Genomic DNA, 14,465 nt, shown 5'->3' with positions numbered 1-14,465 from the left:
CTTGGCAAAAGACAACTTTTACCATTTTTTTATACAAAGTTGGCATTTGACCAAGATATTTCTCTCACCCAGCATGGGTATATGTAAAATGACACCCCAAAACACATTCCCCAACTTCTCCTGAGTACGGCGATACCAGATGTGTGACACTTTATTGCAGCCTAGATGCGCAAAGGTGCCCAAATTCCTTTTAGGAGGGCATTTTTATACATTTGGATACCAGACTTCTTCTCACGCTTTGGGGCCCCTAGAATGCCAGGGCAGTATAAATACCCCACATGTGACCCCATTTTGGAAAGAAGACACCCCAAGGTATTCAATGAGGGGCATGGCGAGTTCATAGAAATTTTTTTTTTTTGGCACAAGTTAGCGGAAATTGATATTTTTAATTTTTTTTCTCACAAAGTCTCCCGTTCCGCTAACTTGGGACAAAAATTTCAATCTTTCATGGACTCAATATGCCCCTCACGGAATACCTGGGGGTGTCTTCTTTCCGAAATGGGGTCACATGTGGGGTATTTATACTGCCCTGGCATTCTAGGGGCCCTAAAGCGTGAGAAGAAGTCTGGAATATAAATGTCTAAAAAATGTTACGCATTTGGTTTCCGTGAGGGGTATGGTGAGTTCATGTGAGATTTTATTTTTTGACACAAGTTAGTGGAATATGAGACTTTGTAAGAAAAAAAATAATAATAATTCCGCTAACTTGGGCCAAAAAAATGTCTGGAGCCTTACAGAGGGGTGATCAATGACAGGGGGGGGTGATCAATGACAGGGGGGTGATCAGGAGGTCTATATGGGGTGATAACCACAGTCATTGATCACGCCCGTGTAAGGCTTCATTCAGACGTCCGTATGCGTTTTGCGGATCCGATCCATCTATCAGTGCATCCGTAAAAATCATGCGGACATCTGAATGGAGCTTTACAGGGGGGTAATCAATGACAGGGGGGTGATCAGGGAGTCTATATGGGGTGATCACCACAGTCATTGATCATGCCCCTGTAAGGCTTCATTCAGACGTCCGGATGCGTTTTGCGGATCCGATCCATCTATCAGTGGATCCGTAAAAATCATGCGGACGTCTGAATGGAGCTTTACAGGGGGGTAATCAATGACAGGGGGGTAATCAATGACAGGGGGGTGATCAGGGAGTCTATATGGGGTGATCACCACAGTCATTGATCACGCCCCTGTAAGGCTTCATTCAGACGTCCGGATGCGTTTTGCGGATCCGATCCATCTATCAGTGGATCCGTAAAAATCATGCGGACATCTGAATGGAGCTTTACAGGGGGGTAATCAATGACAGGGGGGTAATCAATGACAGGGGGGTGATCAGGGAGTCTATATGGGGTGATCACCACAGTCATTGATCACGCCCCTGTAAGGCTTCATTCAGACGTCCGGATGCGTTTTGCGGATCCGATCCATCTATCAGTGCATCCGTAAAAATCATGCGGACATCTGAATGGAGCTTTACAGGGGGGTAATCAATGACAGGGGGGTGATCACCACAGTCATTGATCATGCCCCTGTAAGGCTTCATTCAGACGTCCGGATGCGTTTTGCGGATCCGATCCATCTATCAGTGCATCCGTAAAAATCATGCGGACATCTGAATGGAGCTTTACAGGGGGTTGATCAATGACAGGGGTGTAATCAATGACAGGGGGGTGATCAGGGAGTCTATATGGGGTGATCACCACAATCATTGATCATGCCCCTGTAAGGCTTCATTCAGACGTCCGGATGCGTTTTGCGGATCCGATCCATCTATCAGTGCATCCGTAAAAATCATGCGGACATCTGAATGGAGCTTTACAGGGGGGTGATCAGGGAGTCTATATGGGGTGATCACCACAGTCATTGATCATGCCCCTGTAAGGCTTCATTCAGACGTCCGGATGCGTTTTGCGGATCCGATCCATCTATCAGTGGATCCGTAAAAATCATGCGGACGTCTGAATGGAGCTTTACAGGGGGGTAATCAATGACAGGGGGGTAATCAATGACAGGGGGGTGATCAGGGAGTCTATATGGGGTGATCACCACAGTCATTGATCACGCCCCTGTAAGGCTTCATTCAGACGTCCGGATGCGTTTTGCGGATCCGATCCATCTATCAGTGGATCCGTAAAAATCATGCGGACGTCTGAATGGAGCTTTACAGGGGGGTGATCAATGACAGGGGGGTGATCAATGACAGGGGGGTGATCAGGGAGTCTATATGGGGTGATCAGGGGTGATCAGGGGCTAATAAGGGGTTAATAAGTGACGGGGGGGGGGGGGTGTAGTGTAGTGTAGTGGTGCTTGGTGCTACTTTACTGAGCTACCTGTGTCCTCTGGTGGTCGATCCAAACAAAGGGGACCACCAGAGGACCAGGTAGCAGGTATATTAGACGCTGTTATCAAAACAGCATCTAATATACCTGTTAGGGGTTAAAAAAAACACATCTCCAGCCTGCCAGCGAACGATCGCCGCTGGCAGGCTGGAGATCAACTCTCTTACCTTCCGTTCCTGTGAGCGCGCGCGCCTGTGTGCGCGCGTTCACAGGAAATCTCGGCTCACGCGAGATGACGCCTATTGGCGTTAGCGTAGCCTGGGGGAGCCGCCGCAATGACGCCTTTCGGCGTTACAGTTGCGGGAAGTGGTTAATATTGTCCCAGACCCATTCTCTGGGATGAAGGCTTCAATTTAATCTTTCCAAGCAGGTGAACATTAATAATCAATTTTTCTGTGTTTCCTGTCTAAATGTTACTTAAATATGAAGTTAAGGTTGGAAATGCTCTTGGTGATGACAAATGACAAGGAGCTGTCACTTCTTGGTGGAGAAGCACTTCCCAGGAAATCTGTAGGGAACTTTACGGAGAGAACCTGACCTACTCAATTAATGTTATTGAAGATCACAGGATTGTGACTTGTCACATACTGTACTAACATATAATAAATTGTTGTGTTTAAGAGATGGCTAGAGACACATTTAATATTTTGTTCCTTTACTGGGAATTAAGCTACAAATGATTGCTTTAATCTCTGAACATTGTTTATCTTGCAGAACACCAGCTTCTTACCTTCCTCTCTTACAGTATATTTTCTGCATATATTCTCTCGTTTAGCAATCTCAAGAAGACTGAAATAAGAAAACAGAATATATTGTTCAGTAAATAGAGCTGCATTGGAAACCAGATGAAACTTTCTATATGAAAAGTAGTTATTCAGCAGTCTATTTAAGGTGCTATGTCCAGTTAATCACGGCTTTCCACTACACAAATGAACTTGCGGAAGGTTAAAATTAACTGGGTAAGAGTTCAAGTACAGTTGGTATCAATTCAGAAAGTATAGCAGCTTGCAGAGAAACATGTTTTGCTGCTTTAAGGCTATAGACACCTTTGGGGGCAATTGTTTTTTTACTATTGCATTATTTGGAGCTAAAAATCATTTTTTTAAATTGGTATTTATTTAAAATATGGAGCCTTTTTTTTGTACAGCCTTGCGTTGCTCTAGTACTAGGTTCTACATTTTCTCTCTCATCCGTCAGCCAGCTCACCTGACAGGCTCCTTATCTCTGCTCTCTGACATTCTAAACACTCATTTAAAGTACAGTTCTTATTTTACTGATAAGAATGTGGCATTAAATAAGTATAACTAATCTGTATGCATACAGTCTGTTAGGATAAAGAAGAATCAGTTGGATTTTAACCTGCATTATGCTTTGTTCTTCATGGAGAACAATAGTACCAGAGGCACTCTGTGCCCATGTATCCCTCTTTCTGTTTTGCCTGTTTGGATGACAAATACTGAGTTTGTATGTGATTTACATACTGTTAGGGTGAATGTTAGTTGTATAACCAGTGGTGGATTTGGCCACTACACAGACTACATTAATACATTGATCCCCAGAGATCAGGAGGTCCCCTAGCAGCTGGGCTCTCCAGCAGCATCACTTTCAACTGTATCTACAACATATAGCTACAGTTGAATACAACGGTTACGCAGGGAGACATAATCTCCCTCACTTTGCGACTTGTTCGATGAAGTGATGTCATCGTGCCTACTGCACTTAGCTGCCAAACAGAAGAGAGCAGCTCTGCCCTGAGAGACCTGCTCCATTTGTCGTGGAGCTAGCTGAGAATTCGTTTTAGAGACACTAGAAGGACACTATTTTGTATTTAAGGCACTAAATTGTGTACAGACATGTAAGTTGCCATTATTCTGTGTTGGAAGCACATTCGGGGGTTATATTATGTTGGGGGCACATAAGGAGGCACCATATTGTGTAACACAGTAATACAGTAACACAGTATATAAGGCCGAAAAAAGACATTTGTCCATCCAATTCAGCCTGTTATCCTGCAAGTTGATCCAGAGGAAGGCAAAAAAAAAAAATGTGAGGTAGAAGCCAATTTTCACCACTTAAGGGGCTCATCAGAAGACATCTTAGTGTGTGGGGGCATATAAGGGGTAATACAGGTATGATGGGGCAGAGCTTAGAGACTCAACAGGGGCACCCATACATGCAAAATCCTCCACTGTGTGTAACCAGTATCCACACTTTTTCAAGGAAGAAAAAAAAAATCTTAATTTACAATAGCACCTAAGGTTAGAATAAGACTCAGTGAAGTCTGATTTAACAACTCTGCATTTTGTATAGCTGGTGGTATAACACAAAATATCACTCAATTATTATACACACCTTCATTCAATTAAACATTACTTTTTACTGGGGCAGACACTTATCATAATTTGGTCAAAACAAAAAGGAAAAAGTCTGGTACCATGTTAGCCAATAGAAAACTATTTTAGTGCTTTTATTAAGAGAAACAAAATAAGAGTATTGCAGGTTTGATGCATTTTAACCACCTCAGCTCCCCTAGCTTAAACCCCCTTAATGACCAGACCACTTTTTACAATTCTGCACTACACTACTTTCACGGTTTATTGCTCGGTCATACAACTTACCACCCAAATGAATTTTACCTCCTTTTCTTCTCACTAATAGAGCTTTCATTTGGTGGTATTTCATTGCTGCTGACATTTTAACTTTTTTGATATTAATCAAAATTGACCGAAATGTTTGCAAAAAAATGACATTTTTCATTTTCTGTTGTAAAATTTTTCAAATAAAACTACATTCCTATATAAATTTTTCTCTAAATTTATTGTTCTACATGTCTTTGATAAAAAAAATGCAATAAGTGTATATTTATTGGTTTAGGTAAAAGTTATAGCGTTTACAAACTATGGTGCAAAAATGTGAATTTACGCACTTTGACTTTCTGAGCACCTGTCATGTTTCCTGAGGTTCTACAATGCCCAGACAGTAGAAACACCTCACAAATGACCCCATTTCGGAAAGTAGACACCCTAAGGTATTCGCTGATGGGCATAGTGAGTTCATGGAAGTTTTTATTTTTTGTCACAAGTTAGCGGAAAATGATTATTCTTTTTTATTTTTTTTTCTTACAAAGTCTCTTATTCCATTAACTTGTGACAAAAAATACAATTTTACATTAACTCGCCATGCCCCTCACAAAATACCTTGGGGTGTCTTCTTTCCAAAATGGGGTCACTTGTGGGGTATTTATACTGCCCTGGCATTTTAGGGGACCTAAAGCGTGAGAAGTAGTTTGGAATCCAAATGCGTAAAAAATGCCCTGTGAAATCGTAAAGATACTCATTGGAATTTGGGCCCCTTTGCGCACCTAGGCTGCAAAATAGTGTCACAAATGTGGTATCGCCGTACTCAGGAGAAGTAGGGCAATGTGTTTTGGGGTGTATTTTTACATATACCCATGCTGGGTGAAATAAATATCTCTGTAAAAGACAACTTTTCCCATTTATTTTTATACAAAGTTGTCATTTTACAGAGATATTTCTCTCACCCAGCATGGGTATATGTAAAAATACACCCCAAAACGCATTGCCCTACTTCTCCTGAGTACGGCGATATCACATGTGTGACACTTTTTTGCAGCCTAGGTGAGCAAAGGGGCCCAAATTCCAATGAGTATCTTTACGATTTCACAGGGCATTTTTTACGCATTTGGATTCCAAACTACTTCTCATGCTTTAGGGCCCCTAAAATACCAGGGCAGTATAAATACCCCACATTTTTGAAAGAAGACACCCCAAGGTATTCTGCGAGGGGCATGGCGAGTTCCTAGAATATTTTTCTTTTTTGGCACAAGTTAGCAGAAAATTACCTTTTTTTTCTTTTTTTTTTTTCTTACAAAGTCTCATATTCCACTAACTTGTGACAAAAAAATAACATTTTACATGAACTCGCCTTGCCCCTCACGAAATACCTTGGGGTGTCTTCTTTCCAAAATGGGGTCACTTGTGGGGTATTTATACTGCCCTGGCATTTTAGGGGACCTAAAGCGTGAGAAGTAGTTTGGAATCCAAATGCGTAAAAAATGCCCTGTGAAATCGTAAAGATACTCATTGGAATTTGGGCCCCTTTGCGCACCTAGGCTGCAAAATAGTGTCACAAATGTGGTATCGCCGTACTCAGGAGAAGTAGGGCAATGTGTTTTGGGGTGTATTTTTACATATACCCATGCTGGGTGAGAGAAATATCTCTGTAAAAGACAACTTTTCCCAATTTTTTATACAAAGTTGTCATTTTACAGAGATTTCTCACACACAGTATGGGTATATGTAAAAATACACCCCAAAACACATTACTTTTCCTGAGTATGGCGATACCACATGTGTGACACTGGGCCCCTTTGCGCATCTTGGCTGCAAAAAAGTGTCACACATGTGGTATCGCCATACTCAGGAGAAGTAATGTGTTTTGGGGTGTATTTTTACATATACCCATACTGTGTGTGAGAAATATCTCTGTAAAATGACAACTTTGTATAAAAAAATGGGAAAAGTTGTCTTTTAGAGATATTTCTCTCACCCAGCATGGGTATATGTAAAAATACACCCCAAAACACATTGCCCTACTTCTCCTGAGTACGGCGATACCACATTTGTTTGCAGCCAAGATGCGCAAAGGGGCCCAAATTCCAACGAGTACCTTTTAGGAGGGCATTTTTAGGCATTTGGATTCCAGACTTCTTCTCATGCTTTAGGGCCCCTAAAATGCCAGGGCAGTATAAATACCCCACATGTGACCCCATTTTGGAAAGAAGACACCCAAAGGTATTCCGTGAGGGGCATGGCAAGTTCATAGAAGTTTTTTTTTTTTTGGCGCAAGTTAGCTGAAATTGAGTATTTTTTTTTTTTTCTCACAAAGTCTCCCTTTCCGCTAACTTGTGACAAAAAGTTCAATCTTTCATGGACTCAATATGCCCCTCAGCGAATACCTTGGGGTGTCTACTTTCCGAAATGGGGTCATTTGTGGGGTGTGTTTACTGTTCTGGCATTTTGGGTGGGGCTAAATTGTGAGCAACCCTGTAAAGCCTAAAGGTACTCGTTGGACTTTCGGCACCTTTACGCACCTAGGCTGCAAAAAAGTGTCACACATGTGGTATCGCCGTACTCAGGAGAAGTAGGGCAATGTGTTTTGGGGTGTATTTTTACATATACCCATGCTGGGTGAGAGAAATATCTCTGTAAATTGACAACTTTGTATAAAAATGTTTTAAAAGTTGTCATTTACAGAGATATTTCTCACACACAGTATGGGTATATGTAAAAATACACCCCAAAACACATTGCCCTACTTCTACTGAGTACGGCAATACTACATGTGTGACACTTTTTTGCAGCCTAGGTGCGCAAAGGGGGCCCAAATTCTAAAGAGCACCTTTAGGATTTCACAGGGCATTTTTTACACATTTGGATTCCAAACTACTTCTCACGCTTTAGGGCCCCTAAAATGCCAGGGCACGTGAGGGGCATGGCGAGTTCCTAGAATATTTATTTTTTGGCACAAGTTAGCGGAAAATGATGTTTTTAGCGGCACGGCGAAATAGCGGTAGGACGGATCCGACATGGTGAACAGCCTGTCGGATCCGTCCTGCCGCAGGTGGGAAAGTACCCTTACAAAGTCTCATATTCCACTTACTTGTGACAAAAAATTAAATTTTACATGAACTCGCCATGCCCTTCACGAAATACCTTGAGGTGTCTTCTTTCCAAAATGGGGTCACATGTGGGGTATTTATACTGCCCTGGCATTTTAGGGGCCCTAAAGCGTGAGAAGAAGTCTGGAATATAAATGTCTAAAAAATTTTACGCATTTGGATTCCGTGAGGGGTATGGTGAGTTCATGTGAGATTTTATTTTTTGTGAAAATGGTGAGGGACCGGGAGTAGCAGGTTCTCACATCGGATAGTGGACTTGTGTTGACAGATACGATCCCTCACATTCTGGGTAGTCTCCCCTACATATATTAGACCGCATGGACATTTCAAGAGATAGATTATATAGTTGGATTGACATGTATGGAACCCTTTAATTTGTATGGACTCCCCAGTCTGTGGGTGATAGATTTTGTCCCCTTTCATTACATTAGAACACTGCGCACAGTGTAGACAGGGAAACGTGCCCTGTCTTGCTTTACCTAATAGGCGCTGATGTGAGATGGTCCTACTCGGGCCAATATCTGCTCTAACAAGCCAATCTCTCAAATTTTTCGGTCTCCTACTGCATGGTAAGCACCGTGTCTGAAATTCCTCTATATTGGGAAAGGAATGGGCAAGTATGTTCCAATGTTTGTTGAGGATATTAACAATTTTGTAGGAATGTGGATGATAGGTATGTACAAAGGGAATTCTCTTTTTAGTCCCATTTTTTTGTCGTACACTGGAAACTGAATTTGGTGAGATTATTGCCAAAGAATATCCTCTTTGTTGGAATTTATGAGTCATTTCTAGAACTCTTTTATGTTTGTCCTCCTCTAATGTCACTATTCTCGTGATGCGCTCAAACTGTGATCTAGGTAGTGATTTTTTTGTGGAGGGTGCATGGCAACTATTGTAATGGAGTAAATTGTTTCTATCCGTAGGTTTACGGTACAGATCTGTGTGTAAGGAACCATCCTTTTGTTTAAGAACCAGAGTGTCAAGGAAACTGATACTATGCTGATCATAATGTATTGTAAATTGCAATTCTGGATAGATGGTATTCAGATATGAGTGAAAGTTGAGGAGTGACTCCTCCGAGCCTTCCCATAGACAAAAAATATCATCTATGTATCTTTTCCATATTTTGGCATGTTGTATGAATAAACCTTGCGGATATACATGTTCAATTTCGAACCTTGTCATGTACCCATTAGCAAAAGGTGGAGCTGCATGTGACCCCATTGCGGTCCCTTGTTTTTGTATATAAAAGGAGTCTTCAAACATAAAGAAGTTTTTTTGCAGAACTATAGTGAGAAGATCCAAATAGAATTCCACAAGTTGAGGTGTTATGTTAGCTTCCTCTACGAGGAGTTTAGTGGCCCTGATGCCTTTAGTATGGTGAATGGACGTATAGAGGCTATTGACATCCCATGTGACAAGGTAGCATTGATTAGAAAGGGGACCTATGTGTCGAATGACGTTCAGAAATGCAGTTGTGTCTAGTAGAAATGACTGGGTAGTTTTAATTAAAGGGGTAAGGGCTTTTTCTAGTAGAATAGAGAGAGGGGCCAGGATTGAATCCGTTGAAGCAACGATGGGACGGCCTGGGGGTTTGTTGAGAGTCTTATGGATCTTGGGAAGTATATAGAATACAGGGATAATAGGATGTTGGTTGGTCAAAAATTTTATGATGTCTTCATCAATGGTGCCCTGTGTTAAGTGATGGGTCAGTGTAGTTTGAATCAAGGATGCTATCTGAAATGTCGGATTAGAGAATACTTTCTCATAAATATTCCTATCACCAAGCTGGCGTAAAATTTCTTCTCTATAATCCAAACGATTCATAACCACAATGGCTCCGCCTTTGTCTGAAGGTTTGATTTTTAAATTACGATTTTTGGTAAGTGTCATCAAAGTCTGGCGTTCTATGTTAGAGAGATTCGGAGAAATGTAATATTCTCCCCCTTTCACCTTTTTGGTAAAGTTGGAGATATCTTTATTAACCAAGTTCACAAATGTCTCTATTGCGGAATTAGTCCTTGGAGGGGTGAAATGTGATTTCACTCGTAGACCCAAAGATTTGAGAGTGATGATAGCATCCTTCTTAGGTTCCTGCATTACAGTGATAACCTTATCACTGAAGTGTGCTTTCAATCTCAGATTACGGTAGAATCTTTGTAGGTCCATCTCTAATTGAAAAGTATTAAAACTATATATCGGGCAAAATGAGAGTCCTTTTTGTAGTAGCATAAACTCTGCAGGACTGAGAAGGGATGATGAAATGTTAATCACAATAGGTTCTTCCTTAGGCTACTTTCACACTAGCGTTCGGGTGTCCGCTCGAGCGCTCCGTTTGAAGGGGCTCACGAGCGGCCCCGAACGGATCCGTACTGTCCCAATGCATTCTGAGTGGATAAGGATCCGCTCAGAATGCATCAGTCTGGCAGCGTTCAGCCTACGTTCCGCTCAGCAGGCGGACACCCAAACGCAGCTTGCAGCGTTTTAATGTCCGCCTGGCCGTGCGGAGGCGTGCGGATCCGTTCAGACTTACAATGGAAGTCAATGGAGACGGATCCGTCTGTCCTGGCTCCGCTTTGACACGGATCCGTTCGAAAACGTTCACGTCTCTGCGCATGCCCAGTAACTTCCTGTCCCTCCCCCTCATCGTCGGCCATTTTGGATTATCGACTTGGTGAGACTGGTAAGTATGAAGTTTTGTCTGTTTGTCTATCTTTCTTTTTTTACTATCTATCTATCTATCTATCTATCTATCTATCTATCTATCTATCTATCTCTCTATTTCTATGGTGGGGGGGCTGCTGGCACTTGGTAAGGGGTGTGTGTCTGGAACTGTGGGAGCCGCTGGCACTGGTGGTGTGGGCTGCCTTTATGGGGGGGCTTCTGTCACTGGGGGGGGGGGGGGGGGCCTGTGTGGCTGGAACTGGGGGGGGTCTGCTGGCAATGGTATGATGTGTGTGGCTGGAACTGTGCGGTGCTTCTGACATTGCGGCAGTGTGTGTGGCTGGAACTGTGCGGTGCTTCTGACATTGCGGCAGTGTTTGTGGCTGGAACTGTGCGGTGCTTCTGACATTGCGGCGGTGTATGTGGCTGGAACTGTGCGGTGCTTCTGACATTGCGGCGGTGTATGTGGCTGGAACTGAGGTGCTTCTGACATTGCGGCGGTGTTTGTGGCTGGAACTGTGCGGTGCTTCTGACATTGCGGCGGTGTTTGTGGCTGGAACTGTGCGGTGCTTCTGACATTGCGGCGGTGTTTGTGGCTGGAACTGTGCGGTGCTTCTGACATTGCGGCGGTGTTTGTGGCTGGAACTGTGCGGTGCTTCTGACATTGCGGCGGTGTTTGTGGCTGGAACTGTGGGAGCTGCTGGCATTGGGGGGGCTGAGGCATTGTGGGAAGGTTGTTTGGAACTGGGGGCCTGATGTCATTGTGGGGGGCTGCTGTCTCTGGGGGTGTTTATGGCAGTTGGGGGGGGGGGATCATGGCTCCTGTCGGATTCATTTTTTTGTATCATTTTATTATTAGGGTCGTTCCCAAAAAAAGAAAAAAAAAAAAATTATCTGCGGTGGGCAAGCCCAGACCTATATTTTAAAAAGTAAGTATTAAAAAAAAAAAATTGTTGATATATGAGGAAATAGTGCTCTACAAGTTCCTTTAACGTTATCTGCATTTTGTCTGGTATTCTGTTGCGTACAGATGTCATCAAAGAAGACATCCATAGACTGGAGTGACCCACCCAGAAGGCGCCGCCGCCGTATTCAGTGGCCGGTAAGTATAAAATCAACACTTGGAGTTTTTACTGTTTGATTCCTTGCATTAATCAGTATGTGCTCTTATTATAGATTTCATCATCATCATCTGCGGAGGGCTCTCCAGCAATGGCCAGCTCACCTGCCGAATCGCCAGCGTCCAGGGGAGGTGGACCAAGCCCGGACCGGGGCTGTCAAGAAGTAAGTATATATATATATATAGATATCGTAATTTTATATTTTTTTTTAAGTACAGTCTTCTAAAAAAAAAAATATTTGTTTTTAGCAATCTGCACCTAGAGCCGCCAGCGAGGATCCCCCAGTCGCCTCCAGAGTCCGCGGGAATGAGCGTGGCGGTCGTAGACGTGTAAGTATTGAATTAAGTAGTTTTAATTAGCATTTTGTATTAGGATTTACATTAAATTTAGTATTTCCTTTTTTTCAGGGTTCCGTAGGCTCCACCAGGGAAGATGAGGAGTTCGGGGTTCCGAGCATAGATAACCTGCTCCTCATCCGACTGGTGGAGGCGCGTCCAGCATTATGGGACCACTCCGACCGCCACCACGCCGATCATCGTCGTACCCAGCGGCTCTGGAGGGACATCTCTGCTTCAGTTTTTGAGACCTGGGGGGATCTAGATGCGGCGGCTCAGGAGAAATATGGTAAGTAAAACAATATGTATTTTAATACTTTAAAATATTGTTCTTTTCCTTCATCATGCTGATTTTAGTTTTTATTGTTTTTTTCGATAGTCAAACTGGTTACAATGCGTTGGCGATCTATCCGGGACCGCTTCAGGAGGAATTACAACAAGGAGGTTCAGGCCCCGAGTGGCTCCGGAGGAACCTCAGGGGCCACCTACATCCATACGGCGGCCCTGGGGTTCCTACGAAGGGCGATGGCACCGAAAAGGTAAATATTTATAACAACTGTTCAAAAAATAAATTGTAAAGGGGCTGTCTGAGACAGCGGAGCGTTTGGCTCCCCTGTTTTGGCCAGCCCCCCCCACAGTCAGATGGACAACTGTTCTCTCCGTCTGACTGTAAGGGGCTGTCTGAGACAGGGTAGCGTTTGGCTCTCCTGTTTTGGCCAGCCCCCCACAGTCAGATGGACAACTGTTCTCTCCGTCTGACTGTGAGGGGCTGTCTGAGACAGGGTAGCGTTTGGCTCCCCTGTTTTGGCCAGCCCCCCACAGTCAGATGGACAACTATTCTCTCCGTCTGAATTTAAGGGGCTGTCTGAGACAGCGAGGCGTTTGGCTTCCCTGTTTTGGCCAGCCCCCCACAGTCAGATGGACAACTGTTCTCTCCGTCTGAATTTAAGGGGCTGTCTGAGACAGCGAGGCGTTTGGCTTCCCTGTTTTGGCCAGCCCCCCACAGTCAGATGGACAACTGTTCTCTCCGTCTGAATTTAAGGGGCTGTCTCAGACAGCGAGGCGTTTGGCTTCCCTGTTTTGGCCAGCCCCCCACAGTCAGATGGACAACTGTTCTCTCCGTCTGAATTTAAGGGGCTGTCTGAGACAGCGAGGCGTTTGGCTTCCCTGTTTTGGCCAGCCCCCCACAGTCAGATGGACAACTGTTCTCTCCGTCTGAATTTAAGGGGCTGTCTGAGACAGCGGGGCGTTTGGCTTCCCTGTTTTGGCCAGCCCCCCACAGTCAGATGGACAACTGTTCTCTCCGTCTGAATTTAAGGGGCTGTCTGAGACAGCGAGGCGTTTGGCTTCCCTGTTTTGGCCAGCCCCCCACAGTCAGATGGACAACTGTTCTCTCCGTCTGAATTTAAGGGGCTGTCTGAGACAGCGAGGCGTTTGGCTTCCCTGTTTTGGCCAGCCCCCCATAGTCAGATGGACAACTGTTCTCTCCGTCTGAATTTAAGGGGCTGTCTGAGACAGCAGAGCGTTTAGCTTCCCTGTTTTAGCCAGCCCCCTATGGTATATGGTAGACATAGCATAGAACAGTGTTTCCCAACCAGTGTGCCTCCAGCTGTTGCAAAACTACAACTCCCAGCATGCCCGCACAGCCAAAGGCTGTGAGCCCTTTCATATGAGCCCTTGTGGGAGTCACGGTCCATGAGCATCAGGAATTCATTAATAAATTGTGAATTTAACGTTTAATGATTTCCCGATGACGCACCTATATCGAGAACGGAGCGGGGAGCACTGTTGCTGTAGGACACATTTCCCATGGTATGTCCACCACCAAGCGCTAATCCCCGCCTCTCACATAGAAGTGAATGGAGGGCGGCAGCGCAGTGCGACCTCATCTACTTTCTTGGCTTCGTTCTCAATATATGTGAGGGTACCAGCCGTGGGACCCGCACCTATAAGACAATGTAGGTATATCTTAAAGTGGTATGCCCCCATTGTATGAGATGAGAAAACCCCTTTAAGGCCTCTTGCACACGACTGTATGCCCCAAGAGACATACGGTCCGTGAGCGGGCCATATGTCCCGTAGTGGCATTGATCGTGCGCACGAGAGCACACAGCATCATAGTGTACAATCATCCTGTGCAAGTTGAGCTGCCCGCGGGGATATAGTCTTGCACTAATAGATCATATGAGTGCGGGACAATAGCCCAGTTTGCGGCACAACATGGTCAGCATCATGATGCTCTGTACTCCTGTACGCACGATCAATGACGATCAGGGACATATGGCCCGCTAACGAACAA

The 14,465-nt window shown here is 44.2% G+C and overlaps 1 long non-coding RNA gene across 1 annotated transcript; it reads left to right on the top strand.

Annotated features, from left to right (window-relative positions):
• Nucleotides 1-12,119: 12,119 nt before the first annotated feature.
• Nucleotides 12,120-12,573, top strand: LOC121005369. The gene is made up of 3 exons (XR_005779928.1): nt 12,120-12,160; nt 12,239-12,455; nt 12,546-12,573. It is a non-coding gene; the product is annotated as an uncharacterized LOC121005369 (long non-coding RNA).
• Nucleotides 12,574-14,465: the final 1,892 nt, after the last annotated feature.

The sequence above is a fragment of the Bufo bufo genome, chromosome 6 (assembly GCF_905171765.1).
Source record: "Bufo bufo chromosome 6, aBufBuf1.1, whole genome shotgun sequence".
In the NCBI taxonomy this organism is placed as follows: domain Eukaryota; kingdom Metazoa; phylum Chordata; class Amphibia; order Anura; family Bufonidae; genus Bufo; species Bufo bufo.
This window is presented reverse-complemented; position numbering and strand designations above follow the sequence as displayed.